This window comes from Zingiber officinale, chromosome 7A (assembly GCF_018446385.1).
Source record: "Zingiber officinale cultivar Zhangliang chromosome 7A, Zo_v1.1, whole genome shotgun sequence".
In the NCBI taxonomy this organism is placed as follows: domain Eukaryota; kingdom Viridiplantae; phylum Streptophyta; class Magnoliopsida; order Zingiberales; family Zingiberaceae; genus Zingiber; species Zingiber officinale.
The window spans coordinates 16330715-16351366 of NC_055998.1; the positions used below are offsets into that span (position 1 = coordinate 16330715).

The 20652-nt window shown below is 39.2% G+C and overlaps 1 long non-coding RNA gene across 1 annotated transcript; it reads right to left on the reverse strand.

The window, feature by feature from the left end:
• Window positions 1-18665: 18665 nt before the first annotated feature.
• LOC121999945 lies at window positions 18666-19396 on the reverse strand. The gene is made up of 4 exons (XR_006116851.1): window positions 19320-19396; window positions 19125-19215; window positions 18836-18927; window positions 18666-18707 (listed from the first exon to the last, which is right to left on the reverse strand). It is a non-coding gene; the product is annotated as an uncharacterized LOC121999945 (long non-coding RNA).
• Between the last annotated feature and the right edge of the window lie 1256 nt (window positions 19397-20652).

The window sequence follows — 20652 nt, forward strand, 5'->3', positions numbered from 1 at the left end:
CCCAGGTGATTGAGCCCCAGTCGGTACAGATCCGCGAAGACCTCAGCTATGATAGTCGGCCTATTCAGATAATAGACCGAGCAGTTAAGAAATTGCGGAACAAGGAAGTACCATTAGTCAAAGTCATTTGACACAATACAGAAGAGGCAACTTGGGAGGCAGAAGCCAACAAGTACCCAGATTATTCTAAGTTCGAGGACGAACTTTTTATAAGGTATGGGAGTTGTGAAAATTCTCAAATTATTTTTAGAAATATTCTATGATTTTTCTGTAATTTTTAGATATTTTTCCGGAATTTTCCGAGTAGCGGAAGTAGCAAAAATAATTGGAACTGTAAAATAGCTTAGGCAGGAATCGAACCTGAGACCTATGGTTTACGGATAAGTTTAGTAACCGGTGAACCCAGTAGGGCCGTGCTGAAAGGAAAGGGAATCAATTATATTTATAATTGGTTTGGCCGAATTAATTATTTAGTATAAATAGGAAAACATAAGTTGGTTTGGGTTATTTTCTATTTGGTTCGGCAACTTCCTTCTCCTCACCCTAACTCACGCCGATTCCCTCTCCTCCTCCTCCTCTCGGCGCACCAAGCCAAGGCTCAAGGGATCATCTTCCGGCGACGACTCCAACACGAAAAAGATTCTTCTCCGCGAGAGGAACGCGAAGACGTGAGCGGATCGTCGAGAAGATCATCTCCACCGGAATTCTAGCGAATAGAATCGTAAGAAATTACGAATAGGAGGTAAGAAACCCCTCACCTGCAGTATAATAGCTCCGTTTGGTTTTCTACGCATTAGTTTTAGCTATAGGCAGGTTTTTCGGCACATAGGGTGTGTTTAAACCCTCCTCGAGGAATTAGGGATCTAGTTGAGCACCTCTAGACGGGCCGGACACGTTGGTCTCCTTTAGTTGGAGATTCTAGACGTTGTCGGGTGCCTAGAGGTGATCTCCCTATTAGAGGAGAGAGTTGGAGCACACCAAGTGTTCGGTAAAATGTTAGTATAGCTAAATACCACCTCAGTTATGTTTAATAGCTCAGTTAAATGCATTAGGAGCATTTAAAACAGCGCATTAGTTTAGTTCAGTTTATGGGACTACGGTCCAATGGGTGGGCTCCCACAGTCGCCTCTAGGTTCAGATAACCTAGCTCTAGGTTCAGATAACCTAGAAACAACAAGTTAAAACAGTTAGCTATATTCAGTATTTTATTTTCAGTGGCACTGTACTGGATCAGATATCCATTGGGTTGGACTCCCACAGTTGTCCCTAGGTTTAGATAACCTAGTTAACCCTACTAAATTCGGGACTTGCAAACCCGGGTCTAGTTAGGGATGCGCGCACAGCAAGTACAGTTGCCGGGCCCAAATAGCATGATTACTATTTTCACTTATTATGATATTAGCTTTCAAACTCTTAATCTAATCCAGTGATTATAGTTTAAGATCAGTTTTAGCGCAGTTCATTTTCAGTTCAGTATCATGCTCCAGTTTAGTTTTTCCCTGTGAATATGCATGATAACTTTATGTGCAGTTGTTATACATGCTTTTATGTTCAGGTTTAGGTATGCCATGATTGTATGCTTATATGCCATGCCATGCTAGTTTATTCAGTATATCCAGCATATGTTTTAAACAGCATGATTTAAAATCATATTTGCATCGTTGCATGTTTTTGTGAGGTAGATGATTTCTTACTAAACTTTAAGCTTACAGATACTATTTTTCCTTATACTGCAGATAAAGGTAAAGGAAAGATGGACTAGCAGAGGGAGCTGGAGGACAATGCAAAGGATGGTGTGTGTGGCAGGAACTGGAATAAAAGACCTTGGAGAGTTTAGCAAATTAGAAACTAGTTCTTCCTTAAGACATTTTCTTATACTTTGCTTTTTATGCATTTCTAGTAGTTAAGGGTTATGAGTTGATGAACCTTGCTTTAGCTTAAGTTTAGAATTGTTACTACATGTTATTAGAATAGTTTAGCATGCATTGGATAGTTGTTATGCGGTATTATGGCACGCCAAAGTGCTGAAATCAGAGTTCCCAGGCGAAATCAGAACTCTGATCGGTCTCCAGACCGATCAGAGCCTAGGCAATGTCACTGGATCGGTCAGCCGACCGATCGGTCAGCCGACCGATCCAGCACGATACAGTAGTTTCCAGAGAGCTTCAGGTACCTGGATCGGTCAGCCGACCGATCCAGACATACCTGGATGGGTCTGCCGACCGATCCAGACATACCTGGATCGGTCTGCCGACCGATCAGTGTACTCCTGGATCGGTCGGGAGACCGATCCAGCAGCATACAGAAGCGATGCAGCTTCTGGATCGGTCAGCTGACCAATCCAGGGTGTTCATCCGTGCCAGTAGCAGCCTGGATCGGTCCGTGGATCGATCCAACGGGAAAGCAATCGATCCAGTTCAGTTTGGATCGATTGGGAAGCTCAGTTTCGACCAAGAAACTCAGTAGATCAACTTCTAGTCCATGGGGGATAGCGATTCGCCTTACAGCCTAGTAGTTAGAAGGCGGGTCGTAACATGCTATGATAGGATGTTCCTTATACTATGATAGGAAATGCCATGATGCTTATTTTTACGATATGACATGATATGTTATGTGCTTACTTTACATTATGATGTGAATGCCATTTATGCCATGATAAGTTTAGGTCATGATATGATATTTATTTTATGCTATGATATGATAAGTTCAGGCCAAGATATGATGCTCACTTGATGTTATGATATGACTTTTATTTATGCCATGATATGATTTTTATTTATGCTATGATATGATTTTTAATTATGCTATGATATGATTTCCATTATGCCATGATATGAGTTTCATTTATGTTATGATATGTGATATGATTACTCTTATATGATATGTACGGTTTTTGTGAGTAGGAAAGGATCTTACTAAGCCTTGTGTGCTCATAGCTTACTTTCCTTGTACCACAGATAAAGGTAAAGGATGGATAAACTAAAGGAGCAGCAGGAGGGGCAAAAAGATGTGTGTGGTGGTGGCTTGGCTAAAGAAAATAAATGACCTGCTTATGTTTATTATGTTGATGGCTTGCAAGACCATTTTTACTTATGCTTATGTTAGGAATGGATGATTATGATTCCTTAAGTTTATAACTATGCTGAGCATATAGGTATGATTAGTTATGTTTTAAATGATCAATTACTTCCGCTGTTTTGAAAAGAAAAATGAAAAAGAAAACTATTTGTACGTATGCTATGTAAGTAGAAAGTAAGTAACCCCGTCCTCGCTAGGTAGGAGTGTAAGGGCGGGCGTTACAGACAGTGCCTCTGCTTCCACCCATTTAGAGAAGTAATCAATGACCACTATGATGAATTTATTTTGAGTAGTTCCTCTAGGAAAGTGTTCGACTATGTTCATTCCCCATTGATTGAAAGGGCAATAAGCTACAGCTGATTTCATTGCCTCTGTTGGCTTATTTTGCCAATTCTAATGTCTTTGGCAGCTTTCACACGTTCTTACTATATGAGCAACTTCCTTTTTTAAGGTGGGCCAAAAATATCATACCAATAATGCTTTTCGAGCTAGGGATTAGCCTTCTATGTGGTTACCATAGGATCCTTCATATATTTCTTCCAAGACATCCTGTGCTTCAGGTGGGCCCCCCAATTACTATAACAAGGGCCTGCCACTAGAGCATTTATATAATGTTCCCTACAGTAGACAAAGTTTCTCCACCCTGTGTCTAAGCTACCTGGCTAGGATCTTGTTGTCAGGAAAAGCCCCATTTTGTAAGCAATTAATGAACTCAAATTGCCAATCAGGTGAAGCAGGACTTGGAGTGTACTTGAGTTGCAGCATCATCTCTATTTTAGTGATAACTTCTCTCAAAGTCCATTCTCCCAAAGAACTGGCCGATTTAACTAACTCGTTGGTTTTGACATTCTCCATCAGAGTAACCTTCTTTAATAAAAATTCTAAAAATCCTTCTTTAGCCTTTTCAACCTGTTCACAATACCTTTTGCACTTTCCATCTTTTACTTCAAAGACTCCATTTACTTGTTGTACTATTAGCTGTGAATCCATATGTATAAAGAATCTTTCTGCCCTGACATTCCGAGCTATCTCTAGGGGTACTAGGAGAGCTTCATATTCAACTTCGTTATTGAAGGCTCAGAATGTCAATCGAATGGCCATCTTGATTTCTTCTCCCTAAGGAGAGATAAGAACAACTCCCACACCACTGCCTTCTTTATTTAAAGAACCATTAGCATATACTTTCCAAGGCTCACTCTGTTCAACTCGTAAGGATTCTACTAGGAAGTTCACCAAAGCTTGTGCCTTGATGGCGGGACAAGGTTGATACTCAATGTTGTATTCACTAAGCTGTGCCTCCCATTTTATTAGTCTCCAGGTGGCTTCTAGATGAGTAAGAATTTGATCCAATGGTGCATCAGTCAATATATTTATAGGATGAGATAGAAAGTAAGGCTTTAAACATTTTATGGTTAGAGTCAAACCCATGATTAACTTTTCTAGGCTGGTATATCAAAGTTCTTGTCCTTTGAATAGGTAACTCACATAGTTTACCAGCTGTTGTTCTTCGGCCTCCTCTCTTACTAATATAGAGCTTACTGCTATATCTGAGAGAGCCAAATATACTAATAGCTTCTCGCCAGGTTGAGGTTTCGCAAGGGTGGCCAAATACTAGTAGTCTTTTACCTCTTCAAATGCTTTATCACAATATTTGTCCCACTTAAAGTGGGTAGCTTGGCATAATATTTTGAAGAAATGTAAACTTCAATCGGTGGACTGAGGAATAAAATGCGACAAAGTATTTATTTTCCCTATGAGCCTTTGAACTTCCCGTAGGTTTCTGGGAGGTCGTATTTGTTGTATGGCTTCAATTTTTTCTGAATTTGCTTCGATGCGTTGTTCAATGACTACATATCCCAGGAAACGTCCTTTGGTGACGCCGAATGCGCATTTTGCCGAATTGAGCTTCATATGATATTTATGCAATATGGCAAAGGTATCTTCCATATCATGTACCAATTCCATCGTATATAGGGATTTGAGCAATATATCATCCACATAAAGTTCAACATTTCACCTCAGTTGGTCAGCAAACACTTTATTCATAAGTCTCTGATAATGTTAGAATTTTTCGGGCCACGAAAACCGCTTTTCGCGTCGCGGAAACCCCGAAACACCCTAGCCAAGGATCTCGTGCAAAGAAAAATCCGATTCGAAAAATTCCACGTATTTATATCATGCTTAATACCCGAATATGTTAGATCTACTCCTAGATCTATAGTTTAAAGAAAAACTACCTTTGATGCGTGCCCTTCGCTTATCCCGCTCGACTAAGGTTGAAGTTGGATCTAGAGGGCACAAAGTAGAGCCCCTCTATATGTGTCCACACAAGCAATTAGGTGGAGAAGATGACCGAAACAAGGTGTGCTAGCACCTATGTGGTTTTCGGCCAAGAAGAGGAGGAAGAGAGGGAGAAGTTGCCGAGAGCACCAAGGAAGAAGAAGAATAAAAAAATTGAATTCAAAAATTCAATCAATCCACCATATCATGTGGCCGGCCACATAAATGTCATTAAGTGGGCAATTAATGCTCTTAATTGCCCCCTTAATGTGGCCGGCCACTCATGGGTAACCTCCCATGAGGTGGCAAGCATGAGGTGGCATGGTGATGTGTAGCATCCCCATTGGTTCTCCCATGCCACCTCATCAAATGTGGTGGCATCCAAGTCAAGTCAATATTGACTTTCAACCTTCCTAATTTGGCCAAAGTCAAACATGACCAAATTAACTCCCTTAATTGATTTATCCAACATTTGGATCATACTTGAGTCTAACTCATAGTCAAGTCAAACTTGTGGATTTAGGTCAAGTCAAACTTGCCTTTTATAGACTTTCCATATTTAGCCAAGTCAAACTTGACTTCATCTTTCCTCTTGGTTCATCATATGAACTAGTCTCCATCTATTGCTCTATGTGTGTGACCCTATAGGTTCTTGTCAACGTTGGCAATGTCCCTAAATCCAATTAGGGACATAAGCAATGAGAGGTATCTAGCAACACATCATTGCTACCCAAGTTACAAGAATGTTGAGATCCAACATCACCAATATGACTAATAATTGTGACTCTCACAATATGTGACATTGTCCTTCTATCCTTGATATCTAGATTGATCTTATATGAGGCATAGACCGTGTCATCCTCCAATCAATCTAAGTGTCTTGAACTCAAGTAGACTCACTATAATCAAATAAGCACAATATCACATATTGCCTTATTTGGGCATGGCCATGCACTTAGTGATCTCACTCTATCAAGACTATGATATCACTCCTGTAATATAGGAGGGATAGATCCCATCTACATCACTCACATCCCTCCGCATAATTTGTTACATACCCAGTAATCGCCTTTATAGTCCACCCAGTTACGGGTGACGTTTGACGAAACCAAAGTACATAACTCCTTATGTAGGGAACCATGGTGACTTCAGGTCTAAGGACTAAAGTCATACTAATAGTCACTTGAGAAAGTATATGACACTCATATAACGATCCATGATACTTTCTCATGGCGGGTCATTCAGTATACATTCTCCAATGTATACCCATGTGTCAACTTGATATCTCATATCCATGACTTGTGAGATCAAGTCATCATGTTGACCTACATGCTAGTCTCAATGCATTAACATTGTCCTTCTATGTTAATACTTGACTAGGAATAATTAAGTGTAGTGTTCTCTATATCATCTCACTATCGATTTAACTAATCGATTGATATAGATATGAACCTACTACCCTAGGACATTATTATACTTATTTATATAGCACAAATACACACAAGTATAATAATCACAATGCCTTTATTTATATATCAGAAATATATGTACAAGAATATGATACAAAGAGTCCAAAAAGTAACCATCACATGATTGGCTCTAGGGCTCTCACTAACAATCTCCCACTAGCACTAGTGCCAATCGCTGTAGTATCTAATACCCAATGACCTAGTGTGACCATCATGCTTAGTCTGTGCCAAAGCCTTGGTCAAGGGATCTGCGACGTTAGCCTCTGTGGGTACTGCAAATCTTCACATCTCCTCGATCGATGATCTCTGAGATGGAAGCGCCGTAGTATATGCTTTGTCCTGGTGTGAGCGAGGTTCCTTAGCTGCGCAATAGCTCCATTGTTGTCGCAGAGAGATCTACGGGATCGGATATGCTAGGAACCACCCCAAGCTCGAAATGAACTTGGATCCAATCGCCTCCTTTGCGCCTCCGATGCGGAATATACTCGACCTCCGTTGTAGAATCAGCTGTGTCCCTTGTCAACTCTTCCACTCACTCCACCATTCAAGCTAACACGAACCACGATCGCGATCGTAATCATCCAGTCGGTTTGGAAGCTAGCATCGTGTAACCCTTTACAACTAGATGCTCATCACCTCAAATATCAAGAAATAATCCTTAGTCCTTCTCAAGTACTTAAGGATATTCTTGACCGCAATCCATGATGCTCGATCTGACGGGTATCTGCTCGTCATGCTCAAAGCATACGAGACATCGGGACAGTACATAACATGGCGTACATGATAGATCCTATGGCCGAGGCATAGGGGATCCATGCGGTCCCTCTCCTCTCTAGAAGAGGGACTTTGAGTCTTCGAAGACTCACACCATGTGACATCGCAGATTTCCCTTCTTGGAATTCTGCATGGCAAACCGAAGTAATACCGTGTCAATGTATGTATTCTGACTTAGGCCAAGCAATCTCTTAGATCTATCTCTATAGATCTTAATGCCTAGAATGCAGGCTGCTTCACCTAAGTCTTTCATTGAGAAACAATTCCCTAGCCAAGTCTTCACAGACTGTAGCGAGGAAATGTCGTTCCCAATGAGAAGTATGTCATCCACATACAATACGAGGAAGACAACTGTGCTCCCACTAACCCTCTTGTAGACACAGGGTTCATCTTCGTTCTTGATGAAACCAAACTGTTTGATTGCATCATCGAATCGAAGATTCCATCCGAGAGGCTTGCTTCAGACCATAAATGGCCCTATGCAGCTTGCATACTCTGCTAGTATGCTGTGGATCTACAAAACCCTCAGGCTGTGTCATGTACACATCCTCGAGGAGGTTTCCATTCAGAAACGCTGTCTTGACATCCATCTGCCAGATCTCATAATCATGGTAGGCTGCAATAGCAAGCATAATCCGAATGGACTTAAACATCGCTACTGGAGAGAAGGTTTCATCATAGTCAATACCATGAATCTGCTTGAAACCTTTAGCTACCAGTCTACCTTTATAGGTATGAGTAAGTCCGTCCATGTTAGTCTTTCTCTTAAAGACCCACTTACACCCAATAGGTTTGACCCCTTCAGGTGGATCAACCAAGGTCCAAACTTGGTTGGTGTACATGGAATCCATTTCAGATCTCATGGCTTCTAGCCATGACTCAGAATCTGGGCTCATCACAGCTTCCTGATAGGTGGTAGGCTCATTCTCAATGAGCATAACGTCATCCTGGTCAGGCAAGAGAAATGAGTATCTCTCAGGCTGACGACGTACCCTATCAGACCTGCGAAGAGGTAGGTCTACATGAACAGGTTGTTGTTCCACAACTTCTTGTGCAACAATCTCATCATCCACAACTCTTTGTGGTTCCTGTTCAGTATCCATCAATGGCTCAGTGTTTTGGTCGTTGTCTTGAACTTCTTCAAGATCAAACGAACTTCCACTAGCCTTTCTAGAAACAAAGTCCCTTTCTAGAAAGACCCCAGTCTTAGCAACAAACACTTTGTGCTGACTAGGAATGTAGAAGTAATATCCCTTAGTTTCCTTGGGATATCCTATAAAATAACACTTATCAGATTTGGGTCCCAGTTTGTCTGAGACTTGACGTCTAACGTAAGCCTCACAACCCCAAACCCTCATGAAAGACATCTTGGGACTCCTCCCAGTCCATATCGTATATGGTGTCTTCATGACCGCCTTTGATGGAACACGGTTAAGTGTGAAGGCTGTGTCAGAGCATATCCCCAAAAGGATATAGGAAGATCTGCGTGACTCATCATAGATCGTACCATATCTAATAAGGTACGATTCCTCCTTTCGGATACACCATTCCACTGTGGTGTTCCAGAGGAGTGAGTTGGGATAGAATCCCACACTCGCTAGATAGTCACTAAACTCATGGCTTAAGTATTCTCCACCTCGATCTGATCGAAGTATCTTAATACTTTTGCCGAGCTGGTTTTGTACTTCATTTTGAATTCCTTGAACTTTTCAAAGGATTCAGACTTATGTGTCATCAAGTACACATAACCATATCTACTGAAGTCATCAGAAATGTGATAAAGTACCTATAACCACCCCGGCAGCGATATTGAAAGGGCCACATACATCACTATGTATGAGTCCTAGCAAGTCTGTCGCTCTCTCGCTATGTCCACTAAAGGAGTCTTGGTCATCTTGCCTAGAAGGCATGACTCACATGTCTCATATGATTCAAAATCAAATGAGTCCAACAAACCATCCTTATGGAGCTGGGACAAGCTCTCGTTTATGTGGCCTAGGCGGCAATGCCAGAGATAGGTTGGGTTCAACTCATTTGATCTCAACCTCTTGGTACTCACGTTATAGATAGGGCTCTCTAAATCTAGAATATAGAGGCCATTCATCAGATGTGCACTACAATAGAACATATCTTTCAAATAAACAGAACAACATTTGTCCTTTATTATGAATGAAAAACCTTTATTATCTAAACAGGAAACTGAAATAATATTCTTTGTTAGTGCAGGGACATAACAACAATTATCTAGTTCCAATACAAGCCCAGCGGGCAGAGATAGAAAATATGTTCCTACAGCAACAGCAGCAACCCTTGCTCCATTGCCTACTCGTAGGTCCACCTCGCCCTTTGCCAATGCCCTACTTCTCAGCGCCTGCACATTAGTACAAATGTGAGATGCACATCCAGTATCTAATACCCATGATGTAGAAATAGAAAGGTTGACTTCTATAACATTTATACCTGAAGTAGAAGCCTCGCTTCTTTTCTTCTTAAGATCCTCCAGGTAGATCTTGCAGTTCCTCTTCCAGTGCCCTGTCTGACCACAGTGGAAGCAGGTAGCATCCTTTTGCACCCCGCCCTTGGGTTTGAGTGCTGAAGAGCTGGCTTTGCCCTTGGTCTGGGTCTTACCCTTACCCTTGGGCTTCCACTTGCCCTTACCCTTGCCCTTTTGTACCATCAGGACGGTACTGGTCTTGGTAGTGGTGAGATTGGGCTCAGCAGTTCTCAACATGTTGAGCATCTCGGGCAGTGGTTTGTCTAATTCGTTCATGTTATAGTTCATGACGAATTGACGGTAACTTGCCGACAACGATTGCAGGATCAAGTCAGTGGCCAGCTCTTGGCCCAATGGGAACCCCAACCTCTCTAGGTTCTCGACGTACCCAATCATCTTGAGTACGTGAGTTCCTACAGGGGTTCCCTCTTTCATCTTACATGAAAAGAGGGCCTGAGTCACTTCAAACCTCTCATGCCTGGCTTGCCCTTGATATAATTGCTTAAGATGGCCAATCATATCAAAGGCATTCATGTTCTCGTGTTGCTTCTGAAGCTCAGAGGACATGCAGCATAGCATTAGGCACGACACGTCTAACGCATCGTCTTGATGCTTCTGATGAGCATCCTTAATGCTACGAGCGGCAGAGGCTGGTGGTGCTTCAGGAACTGCTTGCTCCAGAACGTACAGCTTACGTTCCTGCATGAGGACTATCCTCAGGTTCCTGTACCAGTCCAGGAAGTTAGCTCCTGTGAGCTTGTCCTTCTCAAGGACAGATCGTAGGGAGAGAGTGTTCGCGTTTGGTGACATGGCAATCTACAACATATTAAACATGCAGAAAATCAATATCATATTCTATCATCTAATTAGGCCTTTAATTAAATGATGCTCCCACTGAATTTTGTGGGACAAGATCCACATCATACTACATCTTGAGTCAGCTTTGGCTGAATCGCCCAAGACCTAGTATGATCGGTAGGTAGCTAATTACCAATTACATCTCCATGCAACTCTTGTTTATAGGATCAAGATTTAACTTTTACAAATAATCTTGAGTTAGCTTTGGCTAAATCGCCCAAGATTATTTATAAACGTGATCTTGTCCTACCTTTCCAACTATTGGAATACGCCTATAGCTTCACTCGATCCAATTGAGCTTTGCTAGCTACTCAATCTAATTGAGCTCAATCTAACCCGAGCGTGATAGGCGGGACCAAGGTTGTCCCTCCGCATCCTACCAAGATTAAATGCGTTGCTCTGCTTTGGCAGATACGACAATCGCATATGATCGAGGTAGTGATGGGTATCATGGCCCGGTAGGCGTTTACGAGTTGATTTCGATTTAGATCTAATCTAATCGACGATGTGCATCATATTTAGGCGTAAATTAAATCTAATTTAAATCCTAAATGTGTATTGTGCACATCAAGATGTGGTTCCCACATCACATGTGCATCACATACACTCATGCATATTCTATTCTACACAAACATGCATCACATACACATAAGCAAAAATAAAATATATACATTTAAATTATGTGATTGGTCATGGCCCTACTAGGATCCTCTCTAGCCAAAGAGAAGATCCAATGGTCATCCTAGGGTCTAGGTGGCAGCTTCTCCAAGCTCCTCCTTCCGATCCCCATGTGTTGCCGGCATGCTCCCGCGAGTCCGTCTTCTCCGGAATTTCGTCATCTTCAAATTTTGTACATTACAAAATTTATACTCGAGTTACATTCGAGTCTTAAAACTAATTTTTACAGAAATAAAATAATGGAAAAAGGCAACACGCAGGTCGCATCCACAATACAGCACACACAACACATGACGGCACGCAGGCCGTATTATGAATTACACGCATAATTTTTCATAAAAATTCTGGGACTTGGGCCATGACCAACACATACTGTACATAATTCAGAATTGTGTATTTTTTTTTTATTTAAAATTTTTCTACTGATTTTTTATGAATTTTTGAGTCCCTTCTCCACGGCGGTCCCGCTAAGCGGGTTTCGGGCGTAATCGCGGCACAAGGCCCCTTGCGGGGTTAGGGGCAGCGCCCCTATTCGCGAAATAACCTTCGCGAGTGTCCTCTTGCGATTATACAGCGCCCTTTTTCGCTGTCCCAAAATCTATTTGGGTGAAACTTGCCGTTTCGGAGAAATTTTTCTCGGTGACAAAAGTGTACAAGTGCTTCGCACTCGTTCTTTCGCCTCTACGAGAAAAATACCCAAAAATTCCTAAAATTTAGAAAAATCACAGAAACTTAAAAGCATCTAAATTTTGTATCTAATACAGGAAAAAAAATAAATACGTGCTTCGCACGATGGCTCTGATACCACTGTTAGAATTTTTCGGGCCACGAAAACCGCTTTTCGCGTCGCGGAAACCCCGAAACACCCTAGCCAAGGATCTCGTGCAAAGAAAAATCCGATTCGAAAAATTCCACGTATTTATATCATGCTTAATACCCGAATATGTTAGATCTACTCCTAGATCTATAGTTTAAAGAAAAACTACCTTTGATGCGTGCCCTTCGCTTATCCCGCTCGACTAAGGTTGAAGTTGGATCTAGAGGGCACAAAGTAGAGCCCCTCTATATGTGTCCACACAAGCAATTAGGTGGAGAAGATGACCGAAACAAGGTGTGCTAGCACCTATGTGGTTTTCGGCCAAGAAGAGGAGGAAGAGAGGAGAAGTTGCCGAGAGCACCAAGGAAGAAGAAGAATCAAAAAAATTGAATTCAAAATTCAATCAATCCACCATATCATGTGGCCGGCCACATAAATGTCATTAAGTGGGCAATTAATGCTCTTAATTGCCCCCTTAATGTGGCCGGCCACTCATGGGTAACCTCCCATGAGGTGGCAAGCATGAGGTGGCATGGTGATGTGTAGCATCCCCATTGGTTCTCCCATGCCACCTCATCAAATGTGGTGGCATCCAAGTCAAGTCAATATTGACTTTCAACCTTCCTAATTTGGCCAAAGTCAAACATGACCAAATTAACTCCCTTAATTGATTTATCCAACATTTGGATCATACTTGAGTCTAACTCATAGTCAAGTCAAACTTGTGGATTTAGGTCAAGTCAAACTTGCCTTTTATAGACTTTCCATATTTAGCCAAGTCAAACTTGACTTCATCTTTCCTCTTGGTTCATCATATGAACTAGTCTCCATCTATTGCTCTATGTGTGTGACCCTATAGGTTCTTGTCAACGTTGGCAATGTCCCTAAATCCAATTAGGGACATAAGCAATGAGAGGTATCTAGCAACACATCATTGCTACCCAAGTTACAAGAATGTTGAGATCCAACATCACCAATATGACTAATAATTGTGACTCTCACAATATGTGACATTGTCCTTCTATCCTTGATATCTAGATTGATCTTATATGAGGCATAGACCGTGTCATCCTCCAATCAATCTAAGTGTCTTGAACTCAAGTAGACTCACTATAATCAAATAAGCACAATATCACATATTGCCTTATTTGGGCATGGCCATGCACTTAGTGATCTCACTCTATCAAGACTATGATATCACTCCTGTAATATAGGAGGATAGATCCCATCTACATCACTCACATCCCTCCGCATAATTTGTTACATACCCGATATCGCCTTTAGTCCACCCAGTTACGGTGACGTTTGACGAAACCAAAGTACATAACTCCTTATGTAGGGAACCATGGTGACTTCAGGTCTAAGGACTAAAGTCATACTAATAGTCACTTGAGAAAGTATATGACACTCATATAACGATCCATGATACTTTCTCATGGCGGGTCATTCAGTATACATTCTCCAATGTATACCCATGTGTCAACTTGATATCTCATATCCATGACTTGTGAGATCAAGTCATCATGTTGACCTACATGCTAGTCTCAATGCATTAACATTGTCCTTCTATGTTAATACTTGACTAGGAATAATTAAGTGTAGTGTTCTCTATATCATCTCACTATCGATTTAACTAATCGATTGATATAGATATGAACCTACTACCCTAGGACATTATTATACTTATTTATATAGCACAAATACACACAAGTATAATAATCACAATGCCTTTATTTATATATCAGAAATATATGTACAAGAATATGATACAAAGAGTCCAAAAAGTAACCATCACATGATTGGCTCTAGGGCTCTCACTAACAGATAAGTAGTCTCAACATTCTTCAACCCAAAATACATAACTGTGTAATAGAAAATGTCATCCGTGGTGATGAAGCTAAATTTGTTTTAATCGACTTTGGCTAAAGAGATTCGATAATACCCTTGATAAGCATCCAATATGGAGATATACTGATAACCCATAGTGGAGTCAACCGACTAATTAATTGGGGAAGAGAATAACAATACTTGGGATAAGTTTTGTTTAAATCCTGAAAATCCACACAAACATGCCATTTCTTGCACGATTTAGGCACTAACACCACATTAGATAGTCATACTAAAGGGATATGCCCAATGTGGTGTGTGCTAAGAACACATTTTGTAAACATGCACAATGGAAGACTTAATGATAAATAAATTAATTTATTACATTACACACATCACACGCATGCAAGATTTAATCACGTAGACAAGATCATAAAATAAAACAAAATTGAAGAATAATTATTCTAGGCATACCTTATGAATGACCTGTAATGAGAAGAGCATCAACCTTTTATAACATTATCGAACCTCGCCTCTATCAATATCCACACTGAGCTCTTCAAGATAACTCCAAGAGAACAAGTTTTACCTTTGGTAGGTACTAGTCATAAGCGAAGGAGAAGGATCAAAGAGGAAAAAGAAGCAAAAGGAAGACTCGCTTCCTTTGGGTGACTGACAGCAATAAGAGAAGAACCTTTTGTTGTGGTCGGCGACAAAGAGAGAAAGAGAGAAGAGGAGAGAAAGATTAGGTTTTCAAAAAAATCTAATCAAGCAAATAATGAATTGTCTAATTAATTCTCTCTTAATCATATCAATATATAATCCTCTATAATGAGTTCGATTAAAAAGACCAAATCAAACCCATTATACCTTAACCAAAAATTATCCCATTAACTTTTTAGTTTGGTTCGCAACTAAATTAAGTTGGTTTTGAAGGAGCGAAAGATGTGATAGAGAGGGGGGGTGAATATCGCACGTTAAAAACTTTTCTTTTGAAGCATTAAAACAAGAGTAGTGCAACGGGAAGTAAAGAACACGTTTCAGTTACTTGGTTTGGAGCCTAGGTCAACTCCTACTCCAAGACCCACGATCCTTGATCGCATCATTGGGCAATCCTCTAAAACTTTTCTTTCTGAAACCTCCGGAAAGAAACAATTTGTATAATGAAATATGTAAGATAGTAACAGTCTACTATCTTACTTGAAACTAAGTATAAAGCAAGATAAATAAATATATAGCTAACCAATAAGAAGCAATGAGGATCATCGACACTTTATCAAAGTAGTAGCTTGCTTCAAGATGCGTTGTAAAGCAGTAGCATGAACTGAGACTTTGCACAGAGATGAACAGAAAAATTGATACTTGCCTCGGACCTCGAGCTTTGCTTATATAAGCCTTGATCGGTCGACTGATAAACCATTCGGTCGACTGATCAGTTCGGTCAACCGAACCTCTTATCGGTCGACTGAACCTTGTGCTTTCCTTCTTTACGGATATCTGATCCTTGTGCATTTATAAGCTTTTAATGGTTCGGTCAACTGATCACCTTGTTGGTTGATTGAACAGTGAACTTTCCTTATTCATCAAGATTTGCACTTAATTCATCATTAATGAAGTGATTGTTCAATCGACCTATCCCTGAGTTCAGTCAACCAATCAACCAAGCTTCTTCTTTGCTTCTTCTTGATATGATCTGCACTCAGTGCCACATCATTAAGGTTCGGTCAACCGATCAAGATTTGATTAATCTCTGCTTAGTATTGCTCTAATATGATCTCTAGTCTGAGTCGATCTAGTTTGGTCAACCGATCCCTTGGTTCGATCGATTGATCAAGCCAGTTTATGCAAAATAGAGCTAAACAATATATATCCCTATAAAATAAAGATTAGCATAGTTATATGATGCATGAGTAGTATTTGACAGTAATACTGTCTTGATCTCAACTTGGAAACCTTCTTGATTTCTTTAGTTAGATGAGCGACCTAGGGTTTGTTCCTTTCAGGAACATGACCTCACTGTCGCTCCTCTCCAGTGGCTTATCTCAACCTACTTATCAAACATTGGTCCTCCAGACCTATTTGGACTTTGTTGCTTAGTATCGGATCGACTCACTAGGATTTTCCCTCGATCTTTCATCCTCTAGACCTATCGAGCTTCCCTGCCAAGTATCGGATCCTCTTGACCCACTTGGACTTCTTGCCTAGCTTCCACGATCTGCTAAGACTTTTTTGGTTGAGTAAATAGCCTGTACATTTAGTCAACTTGTTAGATCACAACAAGACTTAACTTAAACCTTTGACCCCATCAAAACTTAGGTTTGATTCTGGTACACCCTACATCAACAAGTTCATGGCTAAACTAAATTGGTTCATGACTAAATCAAATAGGGTCCAACTCTTCCATAAGAGATGTGGCTCATCCACGCTTCTATTCCGATAAATATTTCCGTATATGTCTCATGTATGGTCTAACCACACATTTATCTCTTAATTTAAGAATCCTATTGTCTAACTTATTTTACGTCTTTTAGAGACTCATAGTGTGTGTGATCCAATAAATTTCCAATTTATCTTAGTTATCCATAATTAACTACTTAATTATGGAACGATCATGAGTGACACCTAGTAGTACATCATGATTTCCAATTAACTAAAAAATCATAGTTGATCTCAGAACTAATTCTGAATACTTTAACAACTACAGTGAGTCGTGCCTCATTTCTTTTACTTGTTTTATACCCACTTAGTTCAAGGCTGGTCTATTTGTTTGTCCCCACTAAGCTGACTACATCACACCTAGCCCAAGTAATACTTTCTCATTCTATGGATTCAAATTACTCATAAATATGTACAAGAGTCCCATACTTTTAACATGTGATGCTTTGGCCAAAAACTTTGAGTTATAATCCTAACGATTATTTATAGGGTATACGTCTCCTCGTAAGGAGTGATGAATCCTTTGTGGGCTATACAAATATCTTCGGGCACTTTAATTTATACCCAATAATCTCAGCTTCACACCTCCACGGAGATGCTTGCTTAGATGTCAAAGTATAAGCCTCCATAACTAAGGTGACTTATATACCTCAAGTCCAAGGAACTTTTACTCGAGCTGTAATAGAGACTTCACAAACATATTCATATATGTAGAGAACCATATGAAGTCTTACAGCAGGTCACTCTAATAAATTAGTTACCTTAACTGGCATCCATGTTTAACTCTCGGCATCCCAATGTCTCCAACTAGTGAGAAACAACTACTTGATCAAACCAAGGAGTATAACTCATGCTAATCTTACAGAATTAATGATGTATGAATGCACCAATTTGACGATTAGGAAAATTTTAATATGTTCATAATTGTATATGTAGAAATAATCACAAGTTGTAATCCAATCATAAATTCTCTCATGCTATGAATTGTACTGTAGACATTTAGTAAATGATTTAAGACTATTTAAACATATAATATGTACTCAATAGTAAATCTATATTTATCAAATAAATAGTAAAAAATTATAAGATAATTGTCTTAGGATATTTCTCAAAATCTAACACAGATAGGATAGTGTATTCCTGAATATGCTTGGCCACTACAACAAAAATGATTTTTCGCAGCACGTAAATTCACTTTTCGTAGTGCACATTGCGCGCTGCACAATTAAAAGCTGTTGAAAGTCATAAATTATCCGCGACGTGTTTTTGCGCGCTAAGAAAAGTATTTTCTGTAGCGCGCAAAGCACGCTGCGGATAATAGTATCCGCGGTGTGCTTTGCATGCTGCGGAAAATAATATCTGCAGCGCGCAAACGTATACTGTTGATGGTCTTAACTATATTTAAAATAATAATTTGACGAAAATAATAAATTAAAATTTTACAACAAATTTAGTACAAATCAAATCCATACAAAATTAATAAAAGTCATAGCTTTTCATTATACCACAAAAACTCAAAACATCTAAAACAATATATGAAATCTCTAACAAACTAGCAATTACATAACAACAATTCAACTTATAATCCAAATAAATTAGTACAATATGTATCAATCACATAATACTATAAATTTAGATAACCATGCGACCGTGCTTCCTATTGCATCATCGAGAAACTGCATTTCATCATTTGGTCGAATTAGGTCCATCTGAAATTGAACACATGTACCAACTCACAAGTAAAAAACAGCTTGAACACATGTACAAGGAGGTATAGAAAAAATATTTTAGGCTGTATAAATAGAGATCTTAAGTATAAATTCTTATGAAAAACAAGATCAGTGGAATAAAATACTAAAGAAATCTAAAATGAGTGGACATGCTTACTATTTTCTCTCCAACAGCTTGAGTACAAGGCTCCCCATTTTTTTTTCTTGTGACCTTCAATCCAAACTTGCGATCTTGTAATTTTTGTATCTACCAGACTTGTCTTTTCCTTAAATATAGAAATATATACAAAATCATTACAACACAATTCAAAAGATACATATATCATTACTTATTACTTAAATTATAAACATTAAAAATAATTACCATAATGTGAGTCAAACGAGCATAACCTACCTGAATGGAGAAGCCTCAATTCCTGTTAAGGTACTACCACAACAAATCTACTGATATTTTGAGCTGGAAAATCCAAATTGGATACGCTTCAGCTGTTACCGATAAGAATTAAATCCACATAATTATTTAACAAAGAACATATAAGAAACTAAGACGGGAAAGTGAAATTGTTCGACCAGAAGGAACAACAACTACATAATATCTTTTCGATCTTGTAGCAGCAAATCAAACTCGGAAAAGAAAGTAGCATGGAAGTTCCATCTCAGATATGCTCGTTGAGAAGAACTACCTTAGCACAAATCATGGAGCTTTCTAGATATGTAGCAAGCCAACAGAGACCAAGCCAACACTCAGACGCCATCACAATGCAAGACCAAACACTACTGTGCGGAAAAGAATTAGTGTTATCAATTCAACAGTACATTAAAGACATGAATATAGTGGCAGACTTATATATAACATGCTTGCGAATATAAGTAAATACCTCTTCGTTCAAAACACCATTTGAAGATTATCTAGGTCTGTGTATGCCATCTTAGGGTCCTCTACCATTTTAGTATCAAATAGAGGAGTAGCCAACTTAGGAGGGTTCTGAACAAAGGTGAATCACTCATTAAGACGAAAAATCTCCAAAACAATCAAACATGCAAGTTAACTTTTTGATTACCAAGAAAGAAAATCACATATAAAAAATTGATTCCTACATCATTATATTTTAAACAAATAAATATCATGTATTATTCACAAAAGTTTTACAAAACTTGAAAAAACCTATCATTATATTTTAATAGGTAGAGGTAACTGACAAAGTTTTTCCTTGGTATTATGCCCTTCCATCATGTAATTGCCACAAAGTTAATTTTTTTTATGGATAACAGTATATAAATATGATCATTCTTTGGCCTATGCCAAATAAATTTGCTATTGTTATAAGAGAGATAGTTCAATAAACTAGATTTCAAATGAATCATAGAGATTGCAGGAACCTAAGTTGAAAGAAAACGTTTAATATGTCATCAAGATAATATACATACTAAACCTAGAACTCTATCATAGAACAAAACAAAAAAGAAATTTAAAAAAAAAATAAGAAAATAAAGTATGGAAAACCTAGAACTCTATCATAGAACTCTTATCCTAATTGTTAGAAAAAGAGGCATCACTCGAAACTGAATAATACCCCAATCTTATAAGAAAGCAATAGAAACAATACAATAGAAAATATGATGGCGATGATTAATAAAGAAGTAAACCAAGTGTATGCAAGACCTAAGTTCTCATGCTCATGGCTCACACAAGTGTATGCCTCTGGAATTATCAGAACTGATCAACTAGCTAAAAATGGAAAGAAAAGAAAGCATGTTTCCCTCAAGTGACAAGGGAGAGCTTAGCTAACATCATGTAAGATCAAGGAATATATAAGTACCTTGCTTGCTGCGGAGGTTTCTTCTACGAAGATGGAGGTGCACGGCAGAGGCGGTGGATACGATGCTGCAAGGGAAAGGAAGGAAAGGAGGTGCGATGGAGGAAAGGTCGTCTGCGATGCGAAGGCAAAGAGGAAAAGGGATGACTATGAAGAGATGCAGAGAGGAAAAGGGGTGGCTGCGGAAAGGGAACAGGTACGAGAGGGAGGAAGTTAGGTTAATGTAAAAAAATAAAAAGTAATTAATATTTATGACATTTATAAAATATGTCAGTATTGATATTTAATTACTTACTTTAAGTTTTTCTTTACTTATTTTTTTAACCACGCTTATTATTGGTCGACTTTTAGGGTTGGATGCATTTTTTTATTATTTACATATTTTTGTTTAATT